This window comes from Triturus cristatus, chromosome 6 (assembly GCF_964204655.1).
Source record: "Triturus cristatus chromosome 6, aTriCri1.1, whole genome shotgun sequence".
NCBI lineage: Eukaryota > Metazoa > Chordata > Amphibia > Caudata > Salamandridae > Triturus > Triturus cristatus.
The window spans coordinates 670,434,263-670,461,659 of NC_140589.1; the positions used below are offsets into that span (position 1 = coordinate 670,434,263).

General features: G+C 43.6%; 1 protein-coding gene across 1 annotated transcript in view; it reads left to right on the forward strand.

Annotated features, from left to right (window-relative positions):
- GABRR2 (gamma-aminobutyric acid type A receptor subunit rho2) overlaps window positions 1–27,397 on the forward strand; it is a 482,373-nt gene that overhangs the window by 203,573 nt on the left and 251,403 nt on the right. The gene's annotated exons all lie outside the window — the stretch shown is intronic.

Here is a 27,397-nt window from a genome sequence, read left to right on the forward strand (position 1 = left end):
AGTCACCCCTAGGGTAGGCCGTAACAGCCCATAGTACAGAATGCACTTTATTTAAAAAGTTGGACATGTACTTTTAAGCTTTACATGTCGGGGTAGTGAAAAACTCCTAAATTCCTTATTCAGCACTGTGATCTCTACGTCTTCCATAAGATAACACTGGAGTTACCTTATTACATTTAATAAGTTGTAACTTGCAATTAGGAATAGGTAGACAGGTCGAGTTTGGTGTTCAAAGAATTGTAATTAAAAGGCCTCTTAAATGGTAAAATCAGATATATTATCACAATTCAGAAAATTACACTTTTCGAAAGTTGGCATTATTTTGCCCTAACCATTTGCTGCCTGCAGCCTGATCCTGAGTCACATGACTAGGTGTAGCTGTCAGTTTAACTCTGCACACTAGGGGCATTGCTGTCCAGTCCCCATTGAATGTATTTGACTCCTAAAACATGGCAAAATTGGTTAACTTCTAATTGGCATATTAAACCTCCCAGTAAGTCCATAGTATATGCTGCAGAAAATACAGCAATGGCATGTGAACGTGAAATGTCACCTGTGGACTTTAGTACATGGTCTGCCATCTACAACATTGACAAAGAAAACATGGCTTCAGTCGTACCTAGGTAGCCTAAGTCCTACAGCTATTCAACCTTCAGGTGAACCTGAGAAAATAAGACTTTTTGACATGACAGAACCATACTTTGAAATATTAAATAAGCCACCCCTACGTAGGACTTGTAGCTCACAAGGTAGGTTACCTAGCATTTAAAAGCGGTGCATGCCGGAATTTAATGTTGATATGAAAATGCGTTCAAAGAAAAAGGAGTTCCAGAAGCTCCTCCCTGATTCTAAGCACATTGAACACAGAATTGGTCCAACACAAGTAAGTAAAATCAAATAAATAAATAAGCCCTAATATCCCTTTTCCCCAGTTACCCAACCACCCCTCTCCCCTTTCCCAAAGCCTGTACGACCCGTCTCATGTTTTTCTCTCAATACCTTTGAAATAAACATAAAAAGGTCCTGTACATCGTGTTAATTAGCTGGAATATAGTTTCAGTAGTGGGTGTTTAAAACATTACTTACCCCATTCCTTTACTAGGAGAAGATCCAGAGCCAATCTCTTATGCTCATACTATATATTTGTAAGAAATTGGGTTGATTGGTTGAATGGGGTGAAACTCGTCTCAAGCAACAGCCACAATCCTTGTCAGGGTGGACAACAAAAAGTCACAAAATTATTCTAAGCTTAACCCTCTGGTAGCTTGGCATAAAATTAGTCTGGCTTAATTTAGAGGCTATTTTGAAAGCATTTATGCAGCACACATACAACAATAAAGTAAGAACACAACACAAGAAAAAATCCTACACCAATTTAGAAAAATAGAATAAAATGTAATACATTATTTGACAACAAAACAACAAAAATCCAATCAGTAGAAACGGAAATATGCAATTTCTAAGATTTATGGTAAGTACAGTGCCTAAAAACACAAAGCGCCACTTGCAGCTATCTGGTTGTGCGAGACTGGGAGAAAGTCACAAGTTCAGGCTGGCTGCGATGGAGTGCAGGCCGGATACAGGGACCAGGTTAGTCCTGCTGACAAAGTTACCTTCTTAAGTCCAGCACAAAGAGTTCCGTTCGCAGTGGTGGAGGCCGCGAGGAGCAGGGAGAGTGTCGTCGACAGTCATGGCTGTAGAGTGAAGAACTTGTCTGAAGTCACGGACTCTCGTGGCTGGAAATTGTGTTGGCAGTCACCAGAGGTTGTCCATGCTGTAGTGCGAAGTGCTGATCTTGCATTGCTGTTTGCCACTGGCTACTGTAGTGCGAAGAGTCAATTTCACCGGAGTTTAGCGTTGGTGGTTGGCATGGACGGCAAGACTTTGGCATTAATAGGCCCATTTGTGGTCATGAAGATCCCAGAACTTCCCGATTTCTTCCTTTCTTCAAGAAGGAGCTCAACTGATGCCACACAAAGGGTCCAGGACCTGAGGGCACCTCTTGGGGATCATGAACTCACTCCAGCAGAGTCCAGTAGGTCCCAAGCAGTTCCAGTTGCAGGGCCAGGCAGCAGGTCCGCTGGGCAGATGCAGAGAGGCCTCTGGAGCTTGTTATGTCCATGTAGCACAGAACATGAGGTCAGTCAGCTGACCCTTAGAGTCATTTCAGCCTGGGATGAAGGACACAGGTGCAGTCTTCCTTCTCAGCAAGCAGGGTAGACCTCATGTAGCAGAGCATAGGTATCCTACTTCTGTAGTATCCGATGGTCAAGGAGTGTACACAAGAGTAGATCTGGATCAGTGTCTTTGAAGTGCGAATGTGATAGTTGACAGCTCCACCCTTCATCCTGACAGAGATGAACCATCCTGCCAACACCCAGATCCTCTATTGTGATGCTGTCTGGGAGGAATACACAAAGGGCAACTGCCAACTACATTTAGTCATGTGACCCTGGGACAGCTGCAGGCACCAAATGGTTAGACCAAGAAAATTTAGTCCTTTCAAAATTGTGACTTAAAATCCGACTTTTCCAGTAAAGAGAATTTTAAATGACAATTCCTCATACACCAAACTTGACTTTCCTACCTGCTTCCAATCAAAAGCTATCACTTATTAAATGTAACAAGGTTACCCAATGTTACCCTATTGGAGAGGTAGGCCTTACAGAAGTGAAAAATGAATTTAGGAGTTGTTCATTACCTTGACAAGTAATACTTGAAATTACATATCCAACTTTTAAAAAAAACAATACACCCTGCCCTATGGACTGTTTAAGGCCTACCCCATGAGTGACTTATATGCATTAAAAAGGAAGGTTTAGGTCTGGTAAACGTTTATTTTGCCAAATCGAAATGACAGCATAAAACTGCACGCACTGGCTTCAATGGTAGGCCAAAGATGTTTAAAAATGCTACTTAAGTGGATGGCACAATCAGTGCTGCAGGTGCACTAGTAGCATTTAATTTTTCTCAATCACCTTTATCCTGCTGATGAACTCTGGGGTGACCGGAACATTCACTTACATAACCAGAGCTAATACCAGTCCTATTATGGGAGTAGCAAAATCAGCTCCCATGATGACTAGAATTATCTGCTGGTCTTATTTTTCATCTTCTCTCCTTTAATCAGGTTGAAGTGCCATAATCTATTACTCCATGCGGCTTGTCTGCCCTTCAAAGCTTCTCTTATTTGTGACCTATTTTCGCCAAGATCGGAGCAGTCTTTCTCAGGGGCCAATGTCTCTCTGTTGCTCATCTCTGGTGCCTTTACCTTCTTTGTATGTGAAGCGTGCAGCCAGGCAGGCAACTCTTCCCATTTTACGCCAGTGTTTGTGTCCAGAAGAATTTCATATTTCCCTTTTCACCTAGGCTGCAGACAGTTTTGTTTGTGCATTTCTTTTTGCAAGAGAACCACAAACTCTGGACTCCAAACTGTGGCACATGGCGGTTTAAGGGGGTATCATATGTTGGTGATCATGTCAGATAGTTGTTTGCAATAGTCGAAGACTATGTTATCAAATATTCACATCAATGAAGCACAAAAAATATCAGCCACTCTCTTTGGTCTGCCCATGAGAATCCCATGTGGCTCAGTCCAGTCTTTCTGTTTGAAATGTAATGCATGCTCTTGAGTAACAGAGGGAGAGAATTGAGCCATTTCAGGGTAACAGATGCAAACACTCTTGCCAGTTGGTTCCTGATCCCTTCAGTCAGTCTCTCCACTAGCTCTGAGTATTTAGGATGATAGGCACTGTGTAGTCTCTGGGTTATGCCCACAGCCTCCCAAATGAATTTCATTATCTCATTTCTAAAATATCTGTGCTGATCACTTTCTGTTTTCTGTTATGGAATCAGTTCTTTGAACAACAGTTTTGCCACAGTCATTGCATCACATCTACACTTTGGATAGGCCTCCACCCATTTTGAAAATATGCACATCAGAACATAGCGGTATCATTGACAGGGAGTTGCTTGATGCAATCTAGTTGCAGTCTCAAGAAAGGTCCATACACTAGAGGAGAATTGGAGTTCATTTTTGTATGTCATTCTGTTCAAGCACTAAACATTCTGAACAATAATATTGAGTAGCTTACCAGAAATTCGAATTTGACCATATCATCTGAGCAACTTAGCCATCTGTGTCAATAAGGCATTTGGTAGTACAAACCTTCCTCTCATGTCCACCAACACTTCCGCTTCACTGTGTCTGTAATCCTTCTTCACCCATTGACTATTCTCCTCCTGCTCTACATCATCCTGCAGGTTCCTAATCTCCTCAAAATTGTGCGCAGGTACAGCAAGGAGCTGTCACTGACGCAAATAAAGAGGATTACCCTAAAGGGGCATTCAATGCATGATAGAAAGCAACACCATCTGCAAAGTTATTGCCTCTTGAAATTTCACCTGCCCCTCCCTGAATTCATGCACACTTTACAACGGCTATTTGGGCCAGCAGCCAGCTTTTGCAGAGTTCACAACAAATCAGACACTCTGGGGCCATTGCGTATTGGTGTATCGGAAGATATCATGAACCCTCTCTTTAACCACAACTGGCCAAAATCATGGACCAATCCAAAAACATAAATAGGAATTAGTAAAAATGGTTACATTTACATTGTTAGCTTGACAGCAGGCAGTTCAGCTGTCTGTGTAGAACGTACATGTGCTAAAGAGGAAGCTTCACTAATATTCTCATTTGTAAAAGCTTCATATGCAGCTCTTAAAATTCCAGCATTGTCCCTCAAACAAGAGCCATCTACAAATAACACATAGTCACAATTTTTAGAGGTTCATCCTTAATGTTTGGTTGGTGCTTGGTACAGAGCTCCAATTCTTGAATACAATTATGGTCTTCTTCTTCCTCCCCCACCTGCTGAAAGGGAAAAAGCAGTAGTGTAGTAACATTCAGAACAGGACATTGTTTCATAGATATAGTAGGTGTGGACAACATAGCGAGTAAGCTGGGTATCTATCAAAGGCTAGGTTTAACATTTGGTAAGCAAAATTTCAACAAAATCAGGAACATACAATGCCAGGAGGTGTCCTAACACAATATTATCATATTTCCCAATTGCAACGCTGCAGCTGCAACAGCTGGTTAACACCTCACAAGGTTTGCTACAACTGGATCCAGCACGGCAGAAAGATAGGCAACTGGGCATTGTTTATCACATTGTTGTGTCAGTGCGGAGAATGAACCCCCTTCCCTTTATGTACAATATGGGGAAATTCTTTTCATAATCAGTCATTCCTAAGGCTGGGGAAAAACAATGTCATCAGTGATGTCATCAGTGATGTCACTGACCATGTCATGAATGATGTAATATGTGATGTCATCATCAGTGCATTGCAGGGTGCAAATTATAGTTGGCTGAACTAACTATAACGGCCGAATTTCACTGGTTTTGTACAAGTGAAATGTCCAACTAACTATAATGTCCCTGAAACCTATGGTTTTTTCAGTGAATTTCACAGGTTTTTTAAATGCTAATTACTAACTATAACGTCCCTGAAACCCATGGTTTTTTCAGTGAATTTCAAAGGTTTTTTAAATGCTAATTTCTAACTATAATGTCCCTGAAACCTGTGTTTTTTTCAGCGAATTTCGAAGGTTTTTTAAATGCTAATTTCTAACTATTCCTTCAGAGGTAGGGCATGTGCAGAAAGAGGAAGAATGGAGCAGAATGAAGCAGAAAGAAGCAAGAGAAATGCAGAAAGAGGCAACAGAAGTCCAGAAAGACAAAGAAAGATGCAGAAAGAAATGAAAGATATGCAGAAAGAACCAACAGAGGTGCAGAAAGAGGTCTTGTTGCAAAGTCATCCTGTGCCCCCAAATTTTTGCTGATGGGCACTGGTGGTAACTGACTCTGACTATTCAGGCCTAGAGCCAGTGCTATGCTGAAAGACACTTAGAATACAGTGAAAACACCTACATACACTAGGGTACACTATGGGCCAGGGTACCCCTGTGATTGGCATGACCTCCCCCTAAGGTCCTCGTACATAATAGGGCAGGGGGATTAAAACTACCTCTAAGTCAGAGGTGTAGAAACATGCTACTTTAACTAGTAGTCACGTTTGCAGAGTGGTAGAGAAAAGGTGCTGAGCCTCCGACCAGCGCTCAAGAATTCCACTGCATAGGACTTACAGGAGGTACCAAGAGGGCTTCTTGGCCCCCAAAGTCCCTCAGAAGTAAAATGGACTTCATCCCCTATCCCGTAGTCTGCCAGGAGGCGAGTTTGCAGAGTGGTGGAGAAAGGGGGCATAGCCTCCAAAGACATCTAAGCAATCCTACTGTGTGGGACTTACTGAAGGTAGCAAGAGGGGTACTTGGCCCCCAAGGACATCCTTGGGGGCCAACTACCCCTCCTATTACCTCCAGTAAGTACCATACAGCAGGATTGCTAAGTTCTCATAAATGGCCACGCCCCCTTTGCCCACCACTCCGCAAACGTGCTCCCTAGCGCACTCTTCGATGGGGATTGAAGTCCCCTTCATTGCTGGGGGTTCTAAGGGGACAACTAGCCTACCTCTTACCTCTAGTAAGCCCCACACAGTGGGATTGCTGAGAGGTGGACACAGGCCACGCCCCCTTTCTCCGCTACTCTGCAAACACGCCTCCTGGCACGCTCTTGGTTGGGGGTTGAAGTACCCTTTCCTCATGAGGGTCCCTGGGGGCCAACTAGCCCACCAGGTACCTCCAGTAAGCCCCACACAGCTGTATTGCTGAAAGTGGTCCGAGGCCACGCCCCCTTTTTTACACCACTCTGCAAACGCGGCTCCTGGCGCACTGCTTCTCAGGGATGAGGTACTCATGTGTCTTGAGGTCCTCAGGACACAAGAGGACCTCATCGCCCCACCAGCAGTGCGCCAAGAGGCATATTTGCAGAGTGGTGTAAAAAGGGGCGTGGCCTCAGACCCCCTCTCTGCAATCCAGCTGTGTGGGGCTTACTGAAGATACCTGGTGGGCTAGTTGGCCTCCATGGGCCCTCAGTATTCAAGGGGACTTAACTTCCCAACCTAGAACGCGCTAGGGGGCGTATTTGCAGAGTGGTGCCGGGAGGGGGCGGGTCCTCCGGCGAGATGCCGGCTTTTTTTATTTTATTTTTTTGTTTGAAGGGGGGCTGTGTGGCCACCTTCTTTCAATATGTTTTGGGCCCTGGGAACCCCATCCCCAGGGCCTACACATACAAAAAATGGGAAGGAGGCCGTGTGGCCCCCCTCCAGAGGCAAACTTCGGCCCCGGGGACACCATCCCCCGGGGACGGCCCTCAAGTTGGGGACCGTGGGGGAAGCCCCAATGCCCCCACTGTCCCTGCGGGCTCCCTGTCTCCTGTGGGAGCCGGCATTGCTTTTGGGCAGGGGGAGCTGCATGTCTGCTTTGCTTTTTAGAAGCAAGAGCAGGCTTCGTGCTCGAGAGGGTTCGCGACTTCTCAGTGCTCATGTATCGATTTAAAAAAAAAATTCTCAGCAACTACTGAATGGATTTACACCATTTTACAAAGGGGCATTTTCTGAACCAAGAGCTACCTTTTTGCCAAATTTGATGTCATTCTGTTCGGCAGTTCGGGCTGTAGCCATGTCTAAAGTTTCCTATGGAAATTAACATTGAGAAAACCTTGTTTTGGGACCACCTTTTTTATCTTGGCCCCCGCTTGATGAATCACCCCGAAACTTTCAAGACAGGAGCTGACCTGAGTGAACAATGTTTGGGGGGAATTTTGCGAAGATTCATCAAACTGCGCCAAAGATATTGGCAAATCAAAAAACGCTTTTCCTATGGAAACTAGGTCTTAACTATAACTACGTACTGGCGACCCCCAGTAGGTAATATATATATATTGGGATCAGCCGAAACGCGTCACAACAGGCAGCGAGCTTTGAACTAATGAAAATAAATTTTTCTTACCGGAAGAAGGACACAGAAAGATAGCACTCGGAACAGTGAGCTCACACCAAGTAGTAGATTGCAGAAGTCTTTTTTATTTTTCATTTTCTTAGATGCAAACTGCAAACCGTGCACAGATAGATATATCAAACAACAATATCAACTCCTGACTGATCGGGGCGACCTCTGCGTTGTGGGGACAGAGTTCCCTCGCTCATTTATACCAACAACCTCTACGGTTGATGAAAAACGCTGCACGTCTTAGTCGGTGGCAGTGAAAGGCTCTTTTTTCAACATCTTCACATTGCGGAAAACCAGGCTTTAAACCTGACTCGTTTCAGCATGTTTAGTGAGCCTTAATCATAGGTAACAGTCCTTCTGCTTTCACAAAGTGACAACGTGTTCTAATCAACGTAAAACAGACCATCCTTATATGTCGTGGTCTTAAAGTCACAGTCTTTTGCATGCGAGTGAAAACCATTTTGTAAGTGTTTTAATTTTGACTTGTTGCAGTGACATTTTCCCATTATTTTCATTATCAGGACACACTACAGTCATTCCTTTTGTTTTAAATGCATAACGTTTCCAAGCGCTGTATTATGTATGCATAATTCATATTCCTTAGTGCCACAATATACTCACTTTAATGCCCTATGTTCTGAATGAAAAACCCATTGGAGATGTTTTGTATTTTTTCTACACCAGGTTTGTCATTAAACCTGTGCTATGCGCATTTTGCACTGTATATGTTCGTGTATGTTCATTTAAATTCCTAGAGTCTAAGGGCCAGATGTACGACCCGTTTTTGCATTCACAAACGGGCTTGCGATCCCCTTTGCGCATGCAAAAACATATTGGGCCATGTACATAGCCTATTTAGCGAGTCGCAATTTTTTTGCGACTCGCTAAATAGGTTTTGCGACTCGCTTTTTGGAAGGGGCGTTCTCTTACAAATAGCGAGTCCCAAACAATGTACTAATGTTTCGCAACCATAATTGCCATCTCAAAACACTTGCAATTACCACCTACTTGAAGTAGGTGGTAATGCATTTGCAAATGGGAAGGGGTCCCCATCTGTCACATGTATTTCATTTGTTTTATAGCATCTCTCATACCATTGTAGGATGTCAGAGCACTTTACATCACACACATATAGAGACAATGAATCATACTTGTAAATCAGTGTAGAGAATATGTTACATAAGGAAAAGGGCACTACAAGGTGTAGGATTCACATGTCTTTCTTACTTGTAGGCATATTTAAAGAGTGCTTGGTCTGGAAAAGCACAAACTCAGGATTCAGAACATAACACAGTGGTTAGCATTGGCTAACAAAAATGTATTTCCACCCAAATAAACCCCTTTAGCAGCATCAGGATAATGAAAGACTGGGGAAAACATAAGTTACTAACTTGTACCATGCAGTGTGTAAGCAGCTCCTTGATGACAGTTTATAGGTCACTGTGCTAGATTATGGTTGTATTTTAAGAGCTGCAGAGCAACAAAGGAATCTGTGACAAAAGCAGTAACCCACTGACTTATGCACATAAAATACTGTTTTTTAAAATGCATGGCACACATTCCCTGCAGCAGGCATATTAACCCTCTGTGCTACATTAGATAAGTCAAACCTGCCACTGGACAAAACTCATCTCTCTCCAGCAGGTACATTAATCACTGGTGTAATCTTGACACTTTTATTGTTGCTCAAAAACTAATAATTCTACAAGGAAGTTTGCTGTGCTTTTAAAACTGCTGCCTGCGGACCCCCAGGGAATGTCTCACGGACCCCAGTTTGGGAAACACTGGTTTACATTGTAATAATCTTAAATTAAAACAAAGGTATGAGTAGTGCCTCCAATATACAGGTGCCAATGCTGATGATATGAGATGTAATTCCCGACACAAACAGTTGCTGCCGGTTATCATGCCGCTCGCCGCGTCCGGATCATACTGATCATCACACTTTAAAGCTTCTGTCTTTTGTGTACAGAAGCTCGGTACTAATATATTGGAGGCATCATTCATACCTTCTACAAAGATTCAGATTCTGATGTGCCATTTACGCACTCAACTTGAATTTTATATACAAGCCAACTTTGGGATAATTTTGGATTCTGTATTCCTGTGGTTCTTTTATTCCCCTATTTGATTGACTCTTAGCCCTGAAGAAGTTCCTGTGGCAATTAGGAACAAAACGTGTTGGCTGTTTGCCATTTCTGAATGGTTTCATCCTGGATTCCAGACGATCTAACAACAGCTCGTGGTTGACTGTGTCGAATGCTGATGATAGGTCAAGAAGGATTAAAAGGCATGTTTTGTTCTGGTCAAGGGCGAGTAATGCATCGTCTACGATATGTAGTATTGCTGTTTCAGTACTATGATTAGTTCTAAATCCCGATTGGCAGATGTCTAGTAGATTACATTTGGATATGTGTTGGCTTAGTTGTTGCTGCACACCCTTTTCTTTCACTTTTGCTAATAGGGGGGTGTTTGATACCGGCCTGAAATTGTTAGACTCTGCAGGATGTTCTGTTGTTTTTTTTAATTATGAGAATGACTTGGCCCATCTTTAGGCAATCTGGGAAAGATCCCTGAGATAGGGAAGCATTGATTATCGATGTCCAGCTGGGGATGATGGAATGGTTGATGGCTGACAAAACGTTTGCTGGGAGTGGATCATTGTAATGGTTGTTTGGTTTTATGGCGGACAAAGTTTTGGAGATTTCTTTGTGGTCGTATAATTTGAAGGTGGACCAGTGAGCTTCGTATTTGGGTACTGACTGAAGGAGTATTGTTGTATCTATTTGATGCGATGCCTCCAATGAAGCTGCTGCTGACTTAAGCTCACTTTCCAAGGTATTTGCCTTTGTTGTGAAGAAATTAGAGAATTCTATGCAGCTGATTTGAGATTTTGTTTCTTTGTGTGTGGTTTTAGCCATTTCGTTCGATTGATGTTTTACCAGTTTGAAGAGCTTCCTAGAGCTGTTTTTAGCGTTCTCCAATTCTGTCCTGAAATATTCTTTTTTTGATTTAATAATATTTTTATTGTAGGCTTTTCTGTTTTTTCTTAGCAGTTTTAGCTGTGGGGAAGATGGAAGTTGTCTCCATTTCCATTCTGCAAGTCTCAGCTTACGCCTTTCTTCGTTTAATGCTCCGCTAAACCAGGGATTTTTTATCTTTGATCGGAATTCGTTTTCGTTTTAACGGAGCTAATGTGTCCATTATCTCTGACATCTTCGCATTCTAGTGCTCTGTTAGCTCACTAACATTTGTCATATTCCTTGGAGGGGGAAGATCCCTCCTGCACAATGAGACTAGCTTCTTGTTGTCCACACCCTTAGTTTACCTTATCCATTGTGTGGGTTTGATTTATTGAGTAAGTTTTTTCTTTAATATTCCTGGTATTTGGAAAGTTATTAGGTGATGGTCTGACCAGTCGCATGGAGTGATGGAGGTTAGGTTCACCGCTTTTTCTTTGGAGATGTCCCAGTCTAGTGTGGAGCCTCTCATGTGAGTTGGCAGGGTGCACGATTGGGCTAGGTTTTGATCCGCTAGGAAGTCTTTGAAGATATTGACTTGGGGGTTGCTAGTGTCGTTCCAGTGGAGGTTGAAGTCCCTTAGGAATATGTCATTGGAGTTAGGGAAGGAGTTTCCTGTGATGATCTCTATTAATTGATCGATAAAAGGTTCATTCTTGCCCAGAGGGTGATAGAATGTATGGATCTTTTGAACTTGTTTTTCTGCGTTATTTATGGAAATTGTGAGGTATTCACATGATTCTGGAGGGTCGGCCTGTAATGGGGTAACCGTGAGGTCAGAGCGATGAATGAATGAATGCAATAGCTCCCCTTTTCTCTTTTGCCGGTCTAGTCTCACTATGTTATAGTTTGGGGGCACCAATAGATCTAGACATGGTGAGGATGATTCTGTGAGATAAGTTTCTGTTAGGATCGCGACATCTATCTCCAGATTCAGGATACGATCGGCGATGTCGGACGCATGTCTCACTGCTGAGCGGCAGTTGATTAGTAGACCTGTGATCGGTTTCTGAGTAACTGGGATAGAGGCAAGATTCAGGGTGGATAGCATAATACTCCTCAGGTTATTTGTGTTTCGCTTTCTGTTACTTGGTTTGTGTTCTCTGAAGGTGTTGATTGGGACTTAGCTGATTGAATTTAACTCGCTTTTTAGCAGTAGATTGGCTATCGTCTTTGTTTGGACATAGGAGTGATGTAGAGCTTGCGTCTCATTGTCGGATAGATAACTAGGGTGTTAGCGTGGCCGATGTTGTCTCTTTGGTAGCGGCATTGGTTGCATCTTTGTAATATATTGTAGTGAGATTACTCTCTCTTGAATATTCTTGATTTTGGAAAGGGAGTTTTCAGTGAGGGGGTCGTTGTTCGTCAGATCTAGTATAGCCTTGGTGATGGTATGGAGTAGGTTGCTGGACTGTGGATTCAGGGAGTCTGGGATCACGGTTGATGTAGGAAACCAGAGGGATGAGTTCTGTGTACTTGAGGTTTGCATGTTTGGTAACTCGCCGTCAGTTTTCTCTGTGATACTTAACTCTGGGGCAACCTTGTTTCCTTCTCTAGCTTTACTTCTGCCCTCTGAGGGTCCTGTTGTGCGATTTATTAGATTAGGTGGAGAGCTTGGGCTGTTTAGAAAGTTAGACGTTATAGTGGCTGTGTGTGATGGTTGGGTGGATGTGGTAGAGTGATCCCCTTTGTTGTGAGGTATAGTAGGTTGTCTTGTCTTTTCTCTGTCTATTTCTTGGGGATTGTGACTACCAGCTCATAACTTGGAGGCCATCGTGATTGAACGTGCGGTGAATTGACTTTCGTTGTTAGTTGGTGTTGAAAGGTTTATGGTGCTTGTAGGAGTCTTGTCCTCTATTTGTAAAAAGCCCCTGATCTGCCCTGCTGAGTTTGTTGAGGAGGGATTCAATCTCTGGGGATCTTGTGCTTTCGTATGGTCCGCTCTTGGTGTGACTTGATTGTGTAGAGCACTTCACTGTGAGCATGGACTTTGTTGGTTTTTCGGGCTAGTGAAGTTGTAGACTCTTTCTTTCATAGAGTATTCGTCAAATTTGTTTAGATCCTTATCCTTTGATTGGATAAGTATTGTACCATTTTTATAGATTGTTATATTTAGTACAGCTCCCAGTCTCCAAGTGACAATACACAAATCTGTTCAATTTACATAGGAGATATCTTCCCAACAGATTTGCAGGGCTTGTATACTGATTATAAACCCCCACTTGTTGCCCCATAATAGGACCTACAATTATTTGGACAGAGGCAGAAACTGAATGGTTAATGGCAGAATGTGAAATGCCAATTGCTTGCACCACCCCCTTCCCATCTGTGGAATGATAAGTGCGGAGCCCCGATGGGGGATAATAGATGACCAGACGTGGACTTGAGGGTGAATGATGCCACACGGTGTGGTGTAGATGAGAGTTTTAAGGAAAATCATGCTACCTTATCTGGAATGAAACAACAAAAAATGGGAGGGCTGGTGTACTTCAGACATGCTTCTCTTACTTGTCTGTATCGAACCCATGCTCCATTACAGTAGGCTTGACCTGCACCTAGGTCCCTGCCAACCAGGAACATCTGATTATTGCTTTACTTTTTCCTCATTTGTTTTACCTTAAATCTTTTTTATTTAATATCTCTTGTTGCTCTTATTGAATTTTTGTCATTTTGGTGGCATTTTGGTTATTACATTTTCTCTTTGTGAAATTGTGGACTGTTATTTTAATTTTGCTGTGTTTGTAACTGTTTTGGTAATTCTAAATGCTTTACACTTTCTGCTGTGTACCATCGTTACCAGGGATTGTGCTTGGTTTTAAATTATTGAAACCTTTGCCAAGACCTCACTGGTTAGTGGCTTTATTATTTGTGGTGGACAACCATCCTCCCCAATTTATAATTCACTTTCTTACAGTGAGGTGACAGACATGTGTGTACTCCTTGACACACTGTTAGTGCTCTGCATCATGGGCTCTACCTAATACCTTGAGCAAGTGGATCAACTTCCCAAGCAAGAAATAGGGAAAGGGTGGGGAGATGGGGAAGAAAGGCTCAAATGATTCCATAATCCAGCAGAATTTCTTCTGAAAGTAAACCGTTCACTTTTTCTAGCGGTCTGTTGAATTATTTCAAGAAATTTAGACCATTGCCACTAGACAACTCTTATTCAGCATGGTGACTCTTTCTGACATCCAACCCTTTCCTAGGTCATCTAGGTGAAGAAATATATAATAATTTAAAGAGGCTAGTGTATAGTTAGTAACCTCTACATGGGATTGATTTCCTGTTTTTTTTAAATTCTGTGGCCCAAACAAGACAGTTATTCTAAATGTCTTAATTCCTGCCCAGAAGGTCTACTGTAATGTGCACTAAGGCTCCCCATTTAGGGTGCAGTTCATTTAGAATGCTGCAGCTGAAATGGTTTTGGGGATGTTCAAGCGAGATCATTGTTACACCTGCGTTAATGTCATTGAAGTGTCTGCTCATTAATTGTGTTCAAATCTATGTGCCTAATACACAAGCCCCAGTGTATGTACCAACATACATCCCTCTTGACCCAGTTTCAATGATGCCATCCTACTAGACCTTGAATTCTTCAAACTTTTTGATACCAAGCCCGCCCTGGCAATTATTTAGATTTTAGGCGTAAGGACCCCCTACTGTGTAGGTAGCACTGATCTCATGATCTAAGTCTTAGACTAAGGGCCCGATTGCGATGTCGTACGGACCGGAGTCCGTCCGACATCGCTCTAAAAATGGCGTCGGTTCCAGCCCAGCTATTAGGATGCGACTGAACCCTGTTCGGTCGCAATCCTATACTTTGCTATGACAGCATGCATTCGGAACGGAATGCATGCTCTCATAGCAAAGAGCAGGGGTGCAGTTCATCCCTGAACCCGGTGAGGTGCCTGCCACCGGGTGCAGGGATCAACAGGGGGGCACGATAGGTGCCCCCGAGGACACCATTTGGCGGCCTTGCACCCATAGGGTCCCTGCTGTAGGCCCCCAAAGACAGTTTCCCCAATACCTTTCTGCGTCAGAAAGGCCGGCACAAAAAGGCAGTGGGAAACTGCCATCGTAATCCCTCGGCCGGAAAGAGCTGGCCGAGGGATTGCTGAAGGCCTTCCGAATGGCAGACAGGCTCTCCGAGCCCGTCGTCAGCCATTTGGAACTCCTGTATGTAATAATTTCCGACAGACTCCCTCAAAAAGGGTCGGTCAGAAATGATTGCAAACAGGCGATTACAATGCGGTAAGGATAGCTCCGACCAAGGGTCAGAGCTATTCTTTACCGCATCGTAATCGGGCCCTAAGACTTTGATCATGAGATAAGTGCTACCTACATAGTACTTAATTTGTTCCATTCGTCTCCAATGGTCATCAATAGCTCTTAACGTAGGACTCTGGCTCATTTTTAGAACCATATTAAAACAAGCATTTGTAATGCAATAGGTCTCGCTTTACTGAAAGTTTGAGCTATTGGCGCTGCAAATAATAATGCAATGCCAATAGCTCAAACTTTCAGTAATGCGAGACCTGTTGCATTGCAAATGCTTGTTTTCCATCCATTTAATCCAGCAGTGCTGACCATAAGGTTCCCTGCTGTACTTGCAGTCCACTTGTTAAAGTCTCTTGCATCACCATGCTGCCAGTATTTTGAAACAAGAGAGATATACCATTCTAGATGAAAGACCGGAGTCGGATTTGTTTGGATTTACATTTAATGGTTTGCGAGTGTTAAAGAAATGTCCTACTGAACTTTGTTTGTACATAATAGACCCTTGGAGTGTGTGATTTATGTGCCATTATCAAGGTGGCCGTTTGAATGCCTGTTAAAGCACTGCCATGAAGCCGAGGGGTTTATTGAGCGGAGAGTCAGCAAAGATTTAAAAGATGCCATTGTGCTGACCCCTGGCTTTCCAATAGGATTATTAAAGGGTTTCACAGAGGGCAGTGAGGGCATTTTCCAACCATTTATTGAGGATCGCTTTTGGGGAAGCTTGGCGTTCTGGTGTTGCATTTGAATGTTAACCACCATGCCTGGCGCGCTGTCAGCCCTTTCAGCAGCGTCTCCAGCAGCACTCCAAGCTTTGTGTGTCCCCCACATGGTAGGGGACGTCGATGCAGAGTGCACGTCACTTGAGAGGATGGAACGCTGATTTACAGCAAGAGGAGCGGGCCCATTGTTAAGACACGGTGAACCTTATTCTCCGGCAGCTGAGTGGGGACAGGCATTGAAGGTAACATTGGGGTTTGTGATACTTATCCAGAATGGCCAGCTTTACTCCCACGTTTCTTCCGACGCTCTGGGATGAGTCTCCTGCTTTTACTCAGATCTGTGCCGAAAGAAATTTCAACACAACTATTTCACAGGCTTTCCTCGTGGCACTGTTGGTTTCTGACTACTCCTCATCAAGACTTCTAGGATGTTTCGGCATCTTGAAAGAAGTTGGATGTAGAGCTAAAGCTGTCTCGACGAGACCGCAAACAAGAGCAATATTTAAAATAGACACAGGGCAGATATCCGAATCCATACTCGAGTATTGTTTTAGGGCTAAAAGCACAGTGCATATAATTTGTTAATCGATCTGGACAGCAACTAAACTGTCTCTTCTTACTCTCGCTTTTCCCAGCCTGAGCAGGAGGAACACAGCCCCTTACATACCAAACAAGATTTGCTGGTATCCATTGCTATTGTAGATATTAATTAGTGAGATGAGTACCCTGGATATCGCATTGAATACCTCAACATTAAACATCCGTGTCGGACCTCTCTGATTTTTTTGTTTTACAATTAAAGTATTGCCCATGCTTCGCGGTTGTAGTTGCACCTCTTCTTCCCCGATGGGGGGAGGGAAAGTGAAAGCGGGAAATGCAGGCGCTGTGTAACGCCAGCCTCCGGGGACAGGAGATGTGCACGCGTACGGAGTGCACATCTCCTGTTCATACGCATGCACATCTCCTGTCCGCGCGTGCCATCTCCTGTCTCCTTTCGGCACAGAAAGCGACAACAATAGAGTTCGCCAACGCGAGTTACGCGCATGCGCTGCGTCGCTAGGCGAGACCTAAAAAGAAAACTATATGGTCACTCACTAAATATGAGAGTTTGAGGAAACTGTGCTGTTGCAGACTACTAAAATTCCAGTGACCTTTGCCACCCAGTCCTACTTATTACAGTCAGTATTTTCCAGAAATGCTAAATAATAGCTGAAATAAAGGGAGCAGGATGGCAGAGTGCACTTGCGTACACTAAATCTGTCAACGGGAACACTGCCTCTGCTAAGTTTCATCTCATAATGTCACAGTTCTCATTATAAAAGGAGGAATCAGTCAGGCCGTGTTTTGTACAAAGCAATGAAATTGGTTATATTCATGTTACAATTTTAGGTCTGGCGTTATTCCCTACATTTTAATTTCTTCTTAAATTGTATGTATATTGTTCTTACTGATAGCCAGCCTTCTTCATTCATTGGCCTGTTATTGTGTCATTTACATTTTCACATTTTTCTTCCATCCACTACAGCATACGGAATGAGACAATGGTTCATCCCAGTTCTGAGTGACAGTATTCTGCATTTTCACAAGGAGCACATCCACACACAAAGTAGTTCCTGTAAGTGCCAGTAACTACTCAATCAATCAGGGGTTGGTAAAGTGCAACTACTCACCCGTGAGGGTGTCAAGGCACTGGGGGGAAATGGGAGCAGCACTGTTGAGTGCTGGCATCATCTGAAAAAGCCAGGTCTTGAAGTCCTTCCTGAACAGGGGCAGTTCTATGGCAATGTGCACATTTTGAGACCCAAAAAAACATTCTTGCTCATAGCCTGTGACTGACTGATGAGAACAGTTGGAAATTTGCCCTTCCTGCAGGGTCATTGGGATTTAAAAAAATCTTTATTGAAGCCTATTTTTGTTGGCTGTAACTTTCTGTGCACTTTCCCCCTCTAACTAGGGGTAAAGTGCTTGTGCTCTCCCTGTTCCCTGTTAAATATGTTAAAATTGCTATTCACATGATTGGCACACTTATATAGTACCCTCTGTACTATTAGCCTGCTGCAACACTCATTTTGCCAACCACTAAAGTAGCACTGTAAAACATGTTTTCAGGCCTGCCATTGCAGCCTGGTGTGCACGTTTTAACAGCGGCGGCTCCTCTGCAATGACGAAGGACCATCGCCCCACTGGCCCCACAGCTGAAAAATACAATATTTTATTATCGTTTTATTTTTCAGCTGCTGGCTGAGCTAGTGTGTGTAGGGAGGGGATGGGCCAGGTCATGGCAGATGGGGTGGAGTGATGTGCACTGCTAAGTGCGCATGTCGGTTTGGCCTGCTGTCTTAGGCCCAGCAAACAGACATGCGCAGTTAGTTTTCTCCAAGCCAGCTGTACTGCACAGCCAGGTTGGAGAAACAGCACAGACTCTCTGTGCCTGAGCGAGCGTTAAGCCAGCCAGCTCAGGCCAATCCAAGCGCTGCTCTCATGCTTGGTAATAGCATGAGAACAGCGCGGGGATTCGATGGAGAGTATCTGATGCTTTCCCAGGGACTGCTGGGAGCAGGAAGGAGAGGAGCACCGAGGCACGAGGTGGCTGACAGCATCAGATACGTTTTATTTATTTGTTATAAACACCCCTCGTGCTCCCTGCGCTCCCCCCGTGCCCCCTCAACCTACCCTATCACTTTTTATTTGTGTCGGCCGCCACTGGGTTCAAACCGCCATTTCAACTTGGAAAAATAAACCATGTCCCAGATCTAAACCTTCCTTTTAAATACATAATAATTTAAAGAGGTTTGTGTATAGTTAGTAACCTCTACATGGGATTGATTTCCTGTTTGTAAAAAAAAGGTAAACCCTAAATGCGCAAAGGGCAGGGTGCGTGGCATTTACAATGTAGGACACATACTTTTAATATTTTCCATGTCCTGACCGTGTGCAATCTCCAAAGTAGTTTTCACTGTGGCAAGGCCGGCTCTTATATAGGAAAACCCAGGGTCATAACAACTTCTAATGCTTAATTCTAGTCTGGTCAAGTCAGATTTTATATTACTGTTTTTGAAACTCTGAAGCTGTCATTTTGCAACCTATAACCAAAAGGCTTTTCTTTCATAGCCCAGCTGCCACCTGACCCCTGATGGTTCCTGATGGCTCCCATGTGGTGATATGTGTATTGGTCCCAGACAGTTGGTAAAGGGCCGTGGAAGTGGAGAGGGGGACTTCACATTTGACAAGATGGTCTGCGGTGAGAACTGAGCACTGATGTATGAAGCTCACACCTAGGGCTGCCTCTGTTTAACTCTCTAGTTAGGCTGGCACCAAACCTACTGGAAGTAGAGGAACTGACTAAAAGAAGAGCCCTCAGAACACTCTTGGACCTATGAGCAATCAGCAGAAGGACTACACTGCTGTCTGAAGATCTGAAGGAAGACTAGGCCTGATGGCCTTGAACTCAGGACCCCATAAGTGACTCCAATGGTCAGTTGGCTGACCTCCTGTTTGAGCTACAGTGACACAACAGACTTCCAGTGGCTCTTTACCTACTTCTGCCTATCTGACCAGTACCAGCATGACCTGCCCTGGACCTTGCTGCTGGCCTCTGCTGGAGTAAGTCCAAAACCCCAAGTATTGCCCCCAACAGTCGCAGACCCTTGGCTGGTGTTAGTGTGTACCCTTTCTTTCCCTAAACTACAAGAAGTGGGACTTAGAAACTTTTTGCCATCTTTCTGCCTGGAGAACTGACGGAGATCGCTGTTGAAGTCACAGCCACTGACGATGAATCACCGGTAGGCCTCAGCTCGCTGGTTTTCCCCACTGAAGGAGATCTGACTTCCAGAAACGTTTTTAAATCTGAATGTAGAGGGCTTCATTGGGATCGTCGCTGACCAGCATCCCATCAATGTCGAGGCCTATTCGGCCGTGAACTAGACTTTGCCTATACTGAGCTTTCCAGCCTTCGTTGACAACAGGATACGGACCCTGCTCTTCTGCGATCCACCATTGTCAAACGCCGCTTTAGATCCAGCTTGCCCCCCCCACGACTGATCAATGAACGCTTTTTCCCCATTAAATTTTCTAAGTCTGAAGGTAAACTTTGCATTGGAATTAACCTGGTTTCTGTGTCCGTCCCGCGCTCCGTCGTGGTCGTTCTTCACTTTTGACTTCGACCTCGTCTAGCGCGACCAGTACACCACAGTTGGTGCTTTGTACTATTTGGCACAATTTTCTAATCCAATATTCATATCTCTGTTTCATCTAATTAGGTTTTTGTCATTTGAGTGTCATTTTATTTATTGAAATATTCTTTTTTTCTAAATTGGTTTGGGAGCTTGTGCTGAGTGTTCACTTTATCACTGTAAATGCTTTACACATTGCCCCTAAGTTAAGCCTTGTTGTACATTGCTTATGTATCAGGGGTATGAGGCGGTGCTTGTCCTTGGCTCGTGCACTCATTGTGAGGGAATCCTTGCATTCCAGGATTCCACATAAGAGTTCTGCAGCAGGCGTTCTGTGGTGGGCAGTTGGACACTCACCAGCAGGGGAGCAGCTGCTCTTAACCGTTGTTGCTGAAATAAAGCCACTCACCTTCATCTATCTGGTGCTGCTTGCGTTCCTTAACAACACTGCTCTGCGCTAAGCTACCAGCACAGGACCTTAGTGGATCACCTGACAAGGATTGTGGAGAAGTGTGGCTCAATGATTAGAGCGGCAGACCCTGATGCAGAGGTCTAGCCCGGGACAAGGGTTCAATTCCCCACCTCGGCGGGTCTTGAGCTCAAAAATTCCACGGACCTGATAATTCTCGCATCTGTGCCTATTCCAATCATGGAGTCCCACTCTGCAACTCTGGGCAATAGCTTGCTTAATCTCCACAACGGCCCCCACAACGCTAAGGATGCCTGGCCTCCACCTTGGGGGTGCCCAGGAGTGGACGCCTCACAGGGAAAGCCAGGATGGGTTCCACAGCGGTATTCGTACAAGCGCCTTGAGACCCTTGCGGGTGAGTAGTGCACTATACAAGTATCAATTTACAATTTTATATTATATGTGGTGGGTTCCCAATACCCTTAACTAATAAACAATTTGTTACAAGGGCCCAGCAACATCCCTAACAATAAAGGTTTGCAAAAACCATGACAAAAAAGCACACTGTGACAAAGCCAACGGCAGACCTATTGTCTTTACCAATGCTGGTTTCAAACTAGAATCAGCTTCCATGAAGAACTCTGAAGAACTCTGAACAGATTGAGCACAAACAGCAACAGTGCCTACTTTACTTCCACTCAGAACAGGTTGCGTCACTTTCAGGAGCAGTGTAAGATTTTCTAACACACAGAATGATGGGCAGTGCTTTCATTTGTGTGCAGGTGCAATTGCACCGGTACCTAGGATCACGAATATCCCACTTTGTAGCTGAAGGAATGTGTTTGAGAATCAGGTTGAAAGACAAGATCTTGGTGCTATGGGCACTGGGAAGTAGAGTATCACATCAATGCTGTAGCTCTGAAGTTGTTGGTGGAGATAACCCCTGACCTGCTAGGCCTTTTTCCCCCATCGCTGAGTCCTTTTTGGGGTGGTTCATGCTTAAGGCTCCATTACTTTTTTCCATGCAAGATATCCACATGAAATGTGTGTCCTTTTTTACCAACGTCCTTGGCATCCTAAAGATACCAAGGGTGTGTGGATTCCCTAGGAGAGGACTGACAAAATAGGCAAAACATAGATACATTTTCAGTGTTTTGGGAACAATAGGACAAAAGTGCTCTAATTAAAAATGTCTGTTTTTTCCCCTAAAAATGGCATCAACAAACGGTTTGCTGTACTAAAGTCACCAAATTCCCAGATTTCAGGAACAAGCAGAACTGAATAAAAAATATATACTTTTTTACACAGTTTTGCCATTTTTCAAAAAGGTCAGAATGAGATGAGATACGGTGAGGTATGTGATTGTATGATTGGGAGATCATCATGCTGCTATCACGGCATGGTTGCGATTTTGGAAGAGAAGAGAGAGACAAGGAGAAAAGCATAATTGAGTAATTGCTGTCCTGTGATGTGATCGGAAGTGGTGTGTAATGGTGAGATCTTGAAACTATGTTTGGAGGACCAATTTGGAGAGCCCATTTGTTGGCTGCAAGACAGTCGGACGTTCTGGATTTCTGCTGCCTGCAGTGTTTTGAATTTGTAGATGGCAAGGGAAATCTGTGGTTCAGGATGGGGCTGTGGGTGTGAATGTTTGAGGAGGTAATGGAAGTCAAAAGCTGATTTGAAAGTATTGTTGTATAGGTCATAAAATGTAGAATTCAGGAGTGGGGCATAAATAGATCATAATTGGTAGTATTCAAGAGGGGGTGTTGCAGGGATTCTGCCCAAGAACAGAATTATGCATAGGATTATGGGACCTTAGTGCATAGGGACTAAGCCATCCTACCACCTTAGTACCCATGAGCCCAGGACTGATTAGCTATAGTGTCTCAATTGCCCTCCTACTCATTCACAGAGAAACAAGTGATTAGGTACCCCAGAACACAACACTCATCTCTCAGGACTCACGGTTGCAAGACACACTGTTTCGCTTGCACTCTTGTTCTTGTCCACAATAAGATCTGACAGAGACACGAACCAGTTTAAAATATTTATTTTAACTAATGTGCTCTAAAATGCAGTATACATGCCTCAACAAGCAAGAAAATACATAATACAAATACAGTCAGGATAGCAGCTAGTCCATATATCATAAAGGGAGATCATGAAAAGGCAATAGAGTCTAACCTCCCTCCCCTTGCTAAGAAGCAGTATTATATATTAGAAGCTCTCTGGGTTTTGTCTGCAGACCCCATACCTCAATCTATATATGGCAGTTCTACATCATAGATGCTAACTTGCTCACCTCCCTGGAAAGGTCCCTCTCCAAGTGTGTCTTCCCAATGCACGTATCCCCATAATACCGAAGTACGATTTCCAAACAACAGCTGCATCGGTATGTTTTGTCTAGGTACTAGGGCCTGACCAGAACAAAATACCAAAGGGCATTGTTTATCAACCGTGCTCAAAATGCTCAGACTAAATCCCAGGAACTGGCAAAGAACGCACACAGCAAGCAGTTCTCATGTGAAAAGTATGAACAAAGTCTTTGCAAAAATAAAGCCATGCAGTATCATGCACAAAGCCACATACTGTCAGCAGAGCTCATGCTAACTTAGATGAAACGACAATGTCCTCATGAGCCAGGTGACACCCTCCTCTTGGTCAGGTCAGGAGTTCCAGGGCAAAACAGAAGCCAGAGGTAAGCAGAGCCGTAGCCGTCTGAGTAAAGGCCAAATTTGTTTGTTTGCATGTGGAGAGCGCCCCAAAACAAAGTATGTTGTGGAAAACGAATCATGCGAACACAAGGTCTTCGCAGTGTATCTCAGTTCTCTACTACTGTGCATCTTTGGAGCCAAAAACATAACGGGAAAAGTGGAATGCCATGCGCACCAATAGGCCGTCTGAACCTTCCATTCTAAAAAGGTATGGACATTTTTTATCATTAGCCAGGTGTCCTGCCTTACCACATCTATAACATTTCCTTTCAGACCAACCTTTCTCACAATTGCCCTTTCCCGCTAAATCACTACCTTCAGATTTAACTTTGACTATTTCCACCTTGGTCCCCTTTTCCGAATCCTTCTTAATTACCGCAACACATTTTAGAGAATGTTCAACACGTTTGGCAACTGTTAGCACCTCATCAAGAGTTGGTTCATCTCTCAGCCATAGTTCTTCTCTAATTTTCTCAATAGTACAACCGAACATGAACTGATCTCTAATGCGTTCATCGGTCAAACCTTCAAATCTGCACGAGGAAGCTAATTTTCTTAACTGGGTTATATAGTCTTCAATAGTCTCATCAGAAGACTGCATTCTTTTTGCGAACTGGTATCTTTCCAGAATAGTGCTGACCTTGGGTAGATAATGTTTGTCCAACTTCTTAATGCAAACCCTCATAGTCATTTAATCTACCAGCCTCCTCAGTTGAAAGATCAGGCAAATGATCGAACACATCCTGACCCTCCGACCCTAAACAGTGCAGTAACAATGCTGATTTCCTTTCTGCACTTAATGAGGGACCGCAGACCCTGGCGTATCTCTCAAAGACAACTTTCCATTTTTTCCATTTAATAGGAGGAGAACCAGGACAAGATAAAAAGAAATGGAGCCGCTGTAACATTCTGCATATTTGCTGCTTACTACTCAACCAAATTATGTTATGCACAGCCTGCTATGTACCCCTGTTAAACCAACAGTTTTAAATGACATCAAAACAAATGCTCACTACAGGACATACATTTATATGTAATGAGGTATCTAATGTTTGCTTTTATAAGGAAAACCTGAACATATTTTAATTAACTGCATTTAAAGAACACCCATTTAAGCGAACTCTAGATCAAGCGAATTACCCTTGAACTCCAATAACCTTGCCTTGCCATTATTAGTTGTTTGTGCGCACGCTTTATCTATTTAGATCGTGAGTTCCTCCAGTTGACGCTAACTTGTGACCAGAATCGTTAGTCTCTTTTTTTTTTTTTTTTAAACGAAAACAACTTCAACCCGACACTATGGGTTGCTCAGCAACCTCAAAATGGCCGCCACGCACGCACAAGTCAGCGTGTGCGTAACGACGTGTTAGTCGGAAACAGAGGAGTCAGAATGACGTGACCACAGAGCGACGAACAAGTGAAGACTCCAGCTCGGTGTGAGGAATCGAAGTTCCAGGGAGCGGAGTCCTGTTCGGAGTGAAGAATCGACGTTCCAGGTAAAGGCTTGGCTCCTTGGTAACCAATGTTTTTTTTCAATGTTCAAAAATGCACGCGAATTGTTTGTAATGAACGTTACTCGCAGTGTGGGCAAATACGATGTAAACTCTACCATACACCAAAGTGCCAACAAAAGTTTACTTCGCAGCAATTCTTGTGCCAAAGACACAGCGACTAACTCTTCCACTATAATTTAAGCGATTTCCAGCGATAGCAGCTTGTCCGATAGCAGCTTGTCCGGCAATTTTTAAAAAAAGCTAAGCAACTCTGCAGCTGTGCAAGGGGCTAAACACGTTGCAGTAATCCTCCTACTGCGGCGATTTTTAACACACGCGTCTATTCCACATCATGTAGAAACTCCAACATCGTGATGACGCCGAGAATTTTAAATGCGTGTAGAAAGTACATAACCACACACAATCTGCAGCAAGAACCCCTTAATACCCACAACAGGCAGTTGAAGAAAGAGCACTTACAGGAGTTTTGTGCTGAGCAAGACAGATAGCGAAGTATGTTGAATTAGATCCCAACCTTTTAGTGAATAGCACTCACTTTTGCTCGCTGTAAACCTCGCACTCACTTCTCCTCGCTGTAAAAGAGTTCATTTCTTTTTCTTCTACTTGAATTAAGTGAAAATTTAACATCACTTCTTGTTGAGATCTTCTCCTTACGATTCCTGAGCCGACTATGCCAGTGTAAGATTCTTCATAAATAAATCCAGGATCAGAATGAACAAAGAAATAGGATATTTATTCCATAAGAGAAGATCCCATCCAACAGCCAGTGAGGCAAACCTGTAACTGCTCATTTACAGAACTTCCCCACATACAACAATCCATGACATAGATGAGATTCTAATATGACGTAATCCCTTCACATAACATCTAGCATCCAATGTGAAATGCAACCAATGTGAAATGCCACAGTATGCCATCCAATTGAGAAAATCGATCGAGCAGACATGCTCCTCATTTCCATAAGCTGCCGGGAGCATTTTAGGGCAATCTGTGTGAAATTCGATGAAACTCTGATCCAAGAGGCGCTGTGCACGAGCAGAGGTACTCAAGTCTGCTGAGACTCCAAGTGTACGATCATACACAAAACGCCTACCCACGGAACAGTCCTGGTCATGGGCCATCAACGGACCCATCAGCAGTTCATAATCCAGGGCAGTGTGTGATGTATTTGAGAGGCAGACATCCAGGGCCCATTGAAAGGGGCACCGAGGCAGTAGAACACAGGTTGCACGCAGGTGAAATAGGAGTAACGGAAGGTGAGTCAGTAGTCGATGTTAAGTGCTTCCAATGGCATTACACCAAAAAGTTCCAGCATCCATTCACTGTACAGCTGCAATTGGTCCCGGCTTGGCAGCACCACAGATCGAGCAGCCATTACGGAGCAGTAATAGAAGTACCAGTACGCCATAAATCAAGAGCAGCAGCAAAGGAAACCCTTCAAAGGCGCTGGAAAAAATAGATTGAATAAAGGCCAGGATTACTCCAAAAATAGACCAAAAGCACGAGACAAGGCAGGACCCACAAGTTTAAAAAAACTGGGCCAGGCCCTCTGTATCAGAAGCATTAAATATTCGGTGAATCAATTCTCCAAAATGTAGGGCGACATTTGTGTTCAAAAGGGAGTGAATCTCACTTGCTGTTCTTGCCACCTGCAATTCACAGGCTGATGTGAGAGTGACTTCTTGTTGTAACAGTAGTGCTTTGAGTCTGCTTAGATTATTGAAATCTGTTATCAAAGTTGGAATGAAAGGCCACAACGAACTATCTACAAGCCTGTGTGGGGGTGGAAAATGAACATTGCTGCAACATGTAACACGCTGTGAAACTGTCACTAAATATGGGATGGCAGCCCGTAAGCCACAGAAGTTCTGGTTATTGAGAATAAGATAACTGCTGTTAGAAAGCAGAGTTAGGGTGGGTATAATAGCTGGGACCGAGGTCCCTTTTAAAAAACAAGTTAAATTAGGTACCGAGATGTTGCAAGCGCCATGTTGTTTCAATTGTTTACAGACAAGGGAGTGTCCTACCGTAGAATCACATTCTTCGCCAGTAAGGAAAACTTCCTTATCTGCTCGTTGACAACGAAACGCAAAAGGCAATGACCATAATTCATGAATATAGCTACTCCCAACTGGTTCCTACCTACCCACAAGATAATTTTTCATGCAGGCCGTGAACTGGAAAAGGGAGATGGGCAAAGAAATATTCCCATGAATTAACCACACAGCAGAATTAGTTTCTGCTGCTGAAAACGGTAACTATTCAAGCTTTTCAATGTGTAACATTGTGTATGCCGCGACCTTCATTCACATAAGTTTCTGTTTACCATACACCTGATTTATTTTTCTTGTGATGTGCACTGTTCGAATTCCTTTTTCCTTTGGAACTATTCCTGTCATCATTGTACTTGTCACTTTACTGCCCACTATACTATATGTTTTTGCTATTTTGCTTAATTGTTCTTTTGCACAGCCCCTTGCATACACTTGATCTACCCACTATCTTTGTTTTTTTGGCCCTGTCATTGTTTTTGCCATACTAACCTTTTCTATTTAAAGTGCTCTGATGCTCTTAGGTCTTGTACACACAATCTAAAATGAAATTAGATAAACCACTCATGCCTGGAGTGCATCAAACCTAAACCAGGTAGAGTAATAAA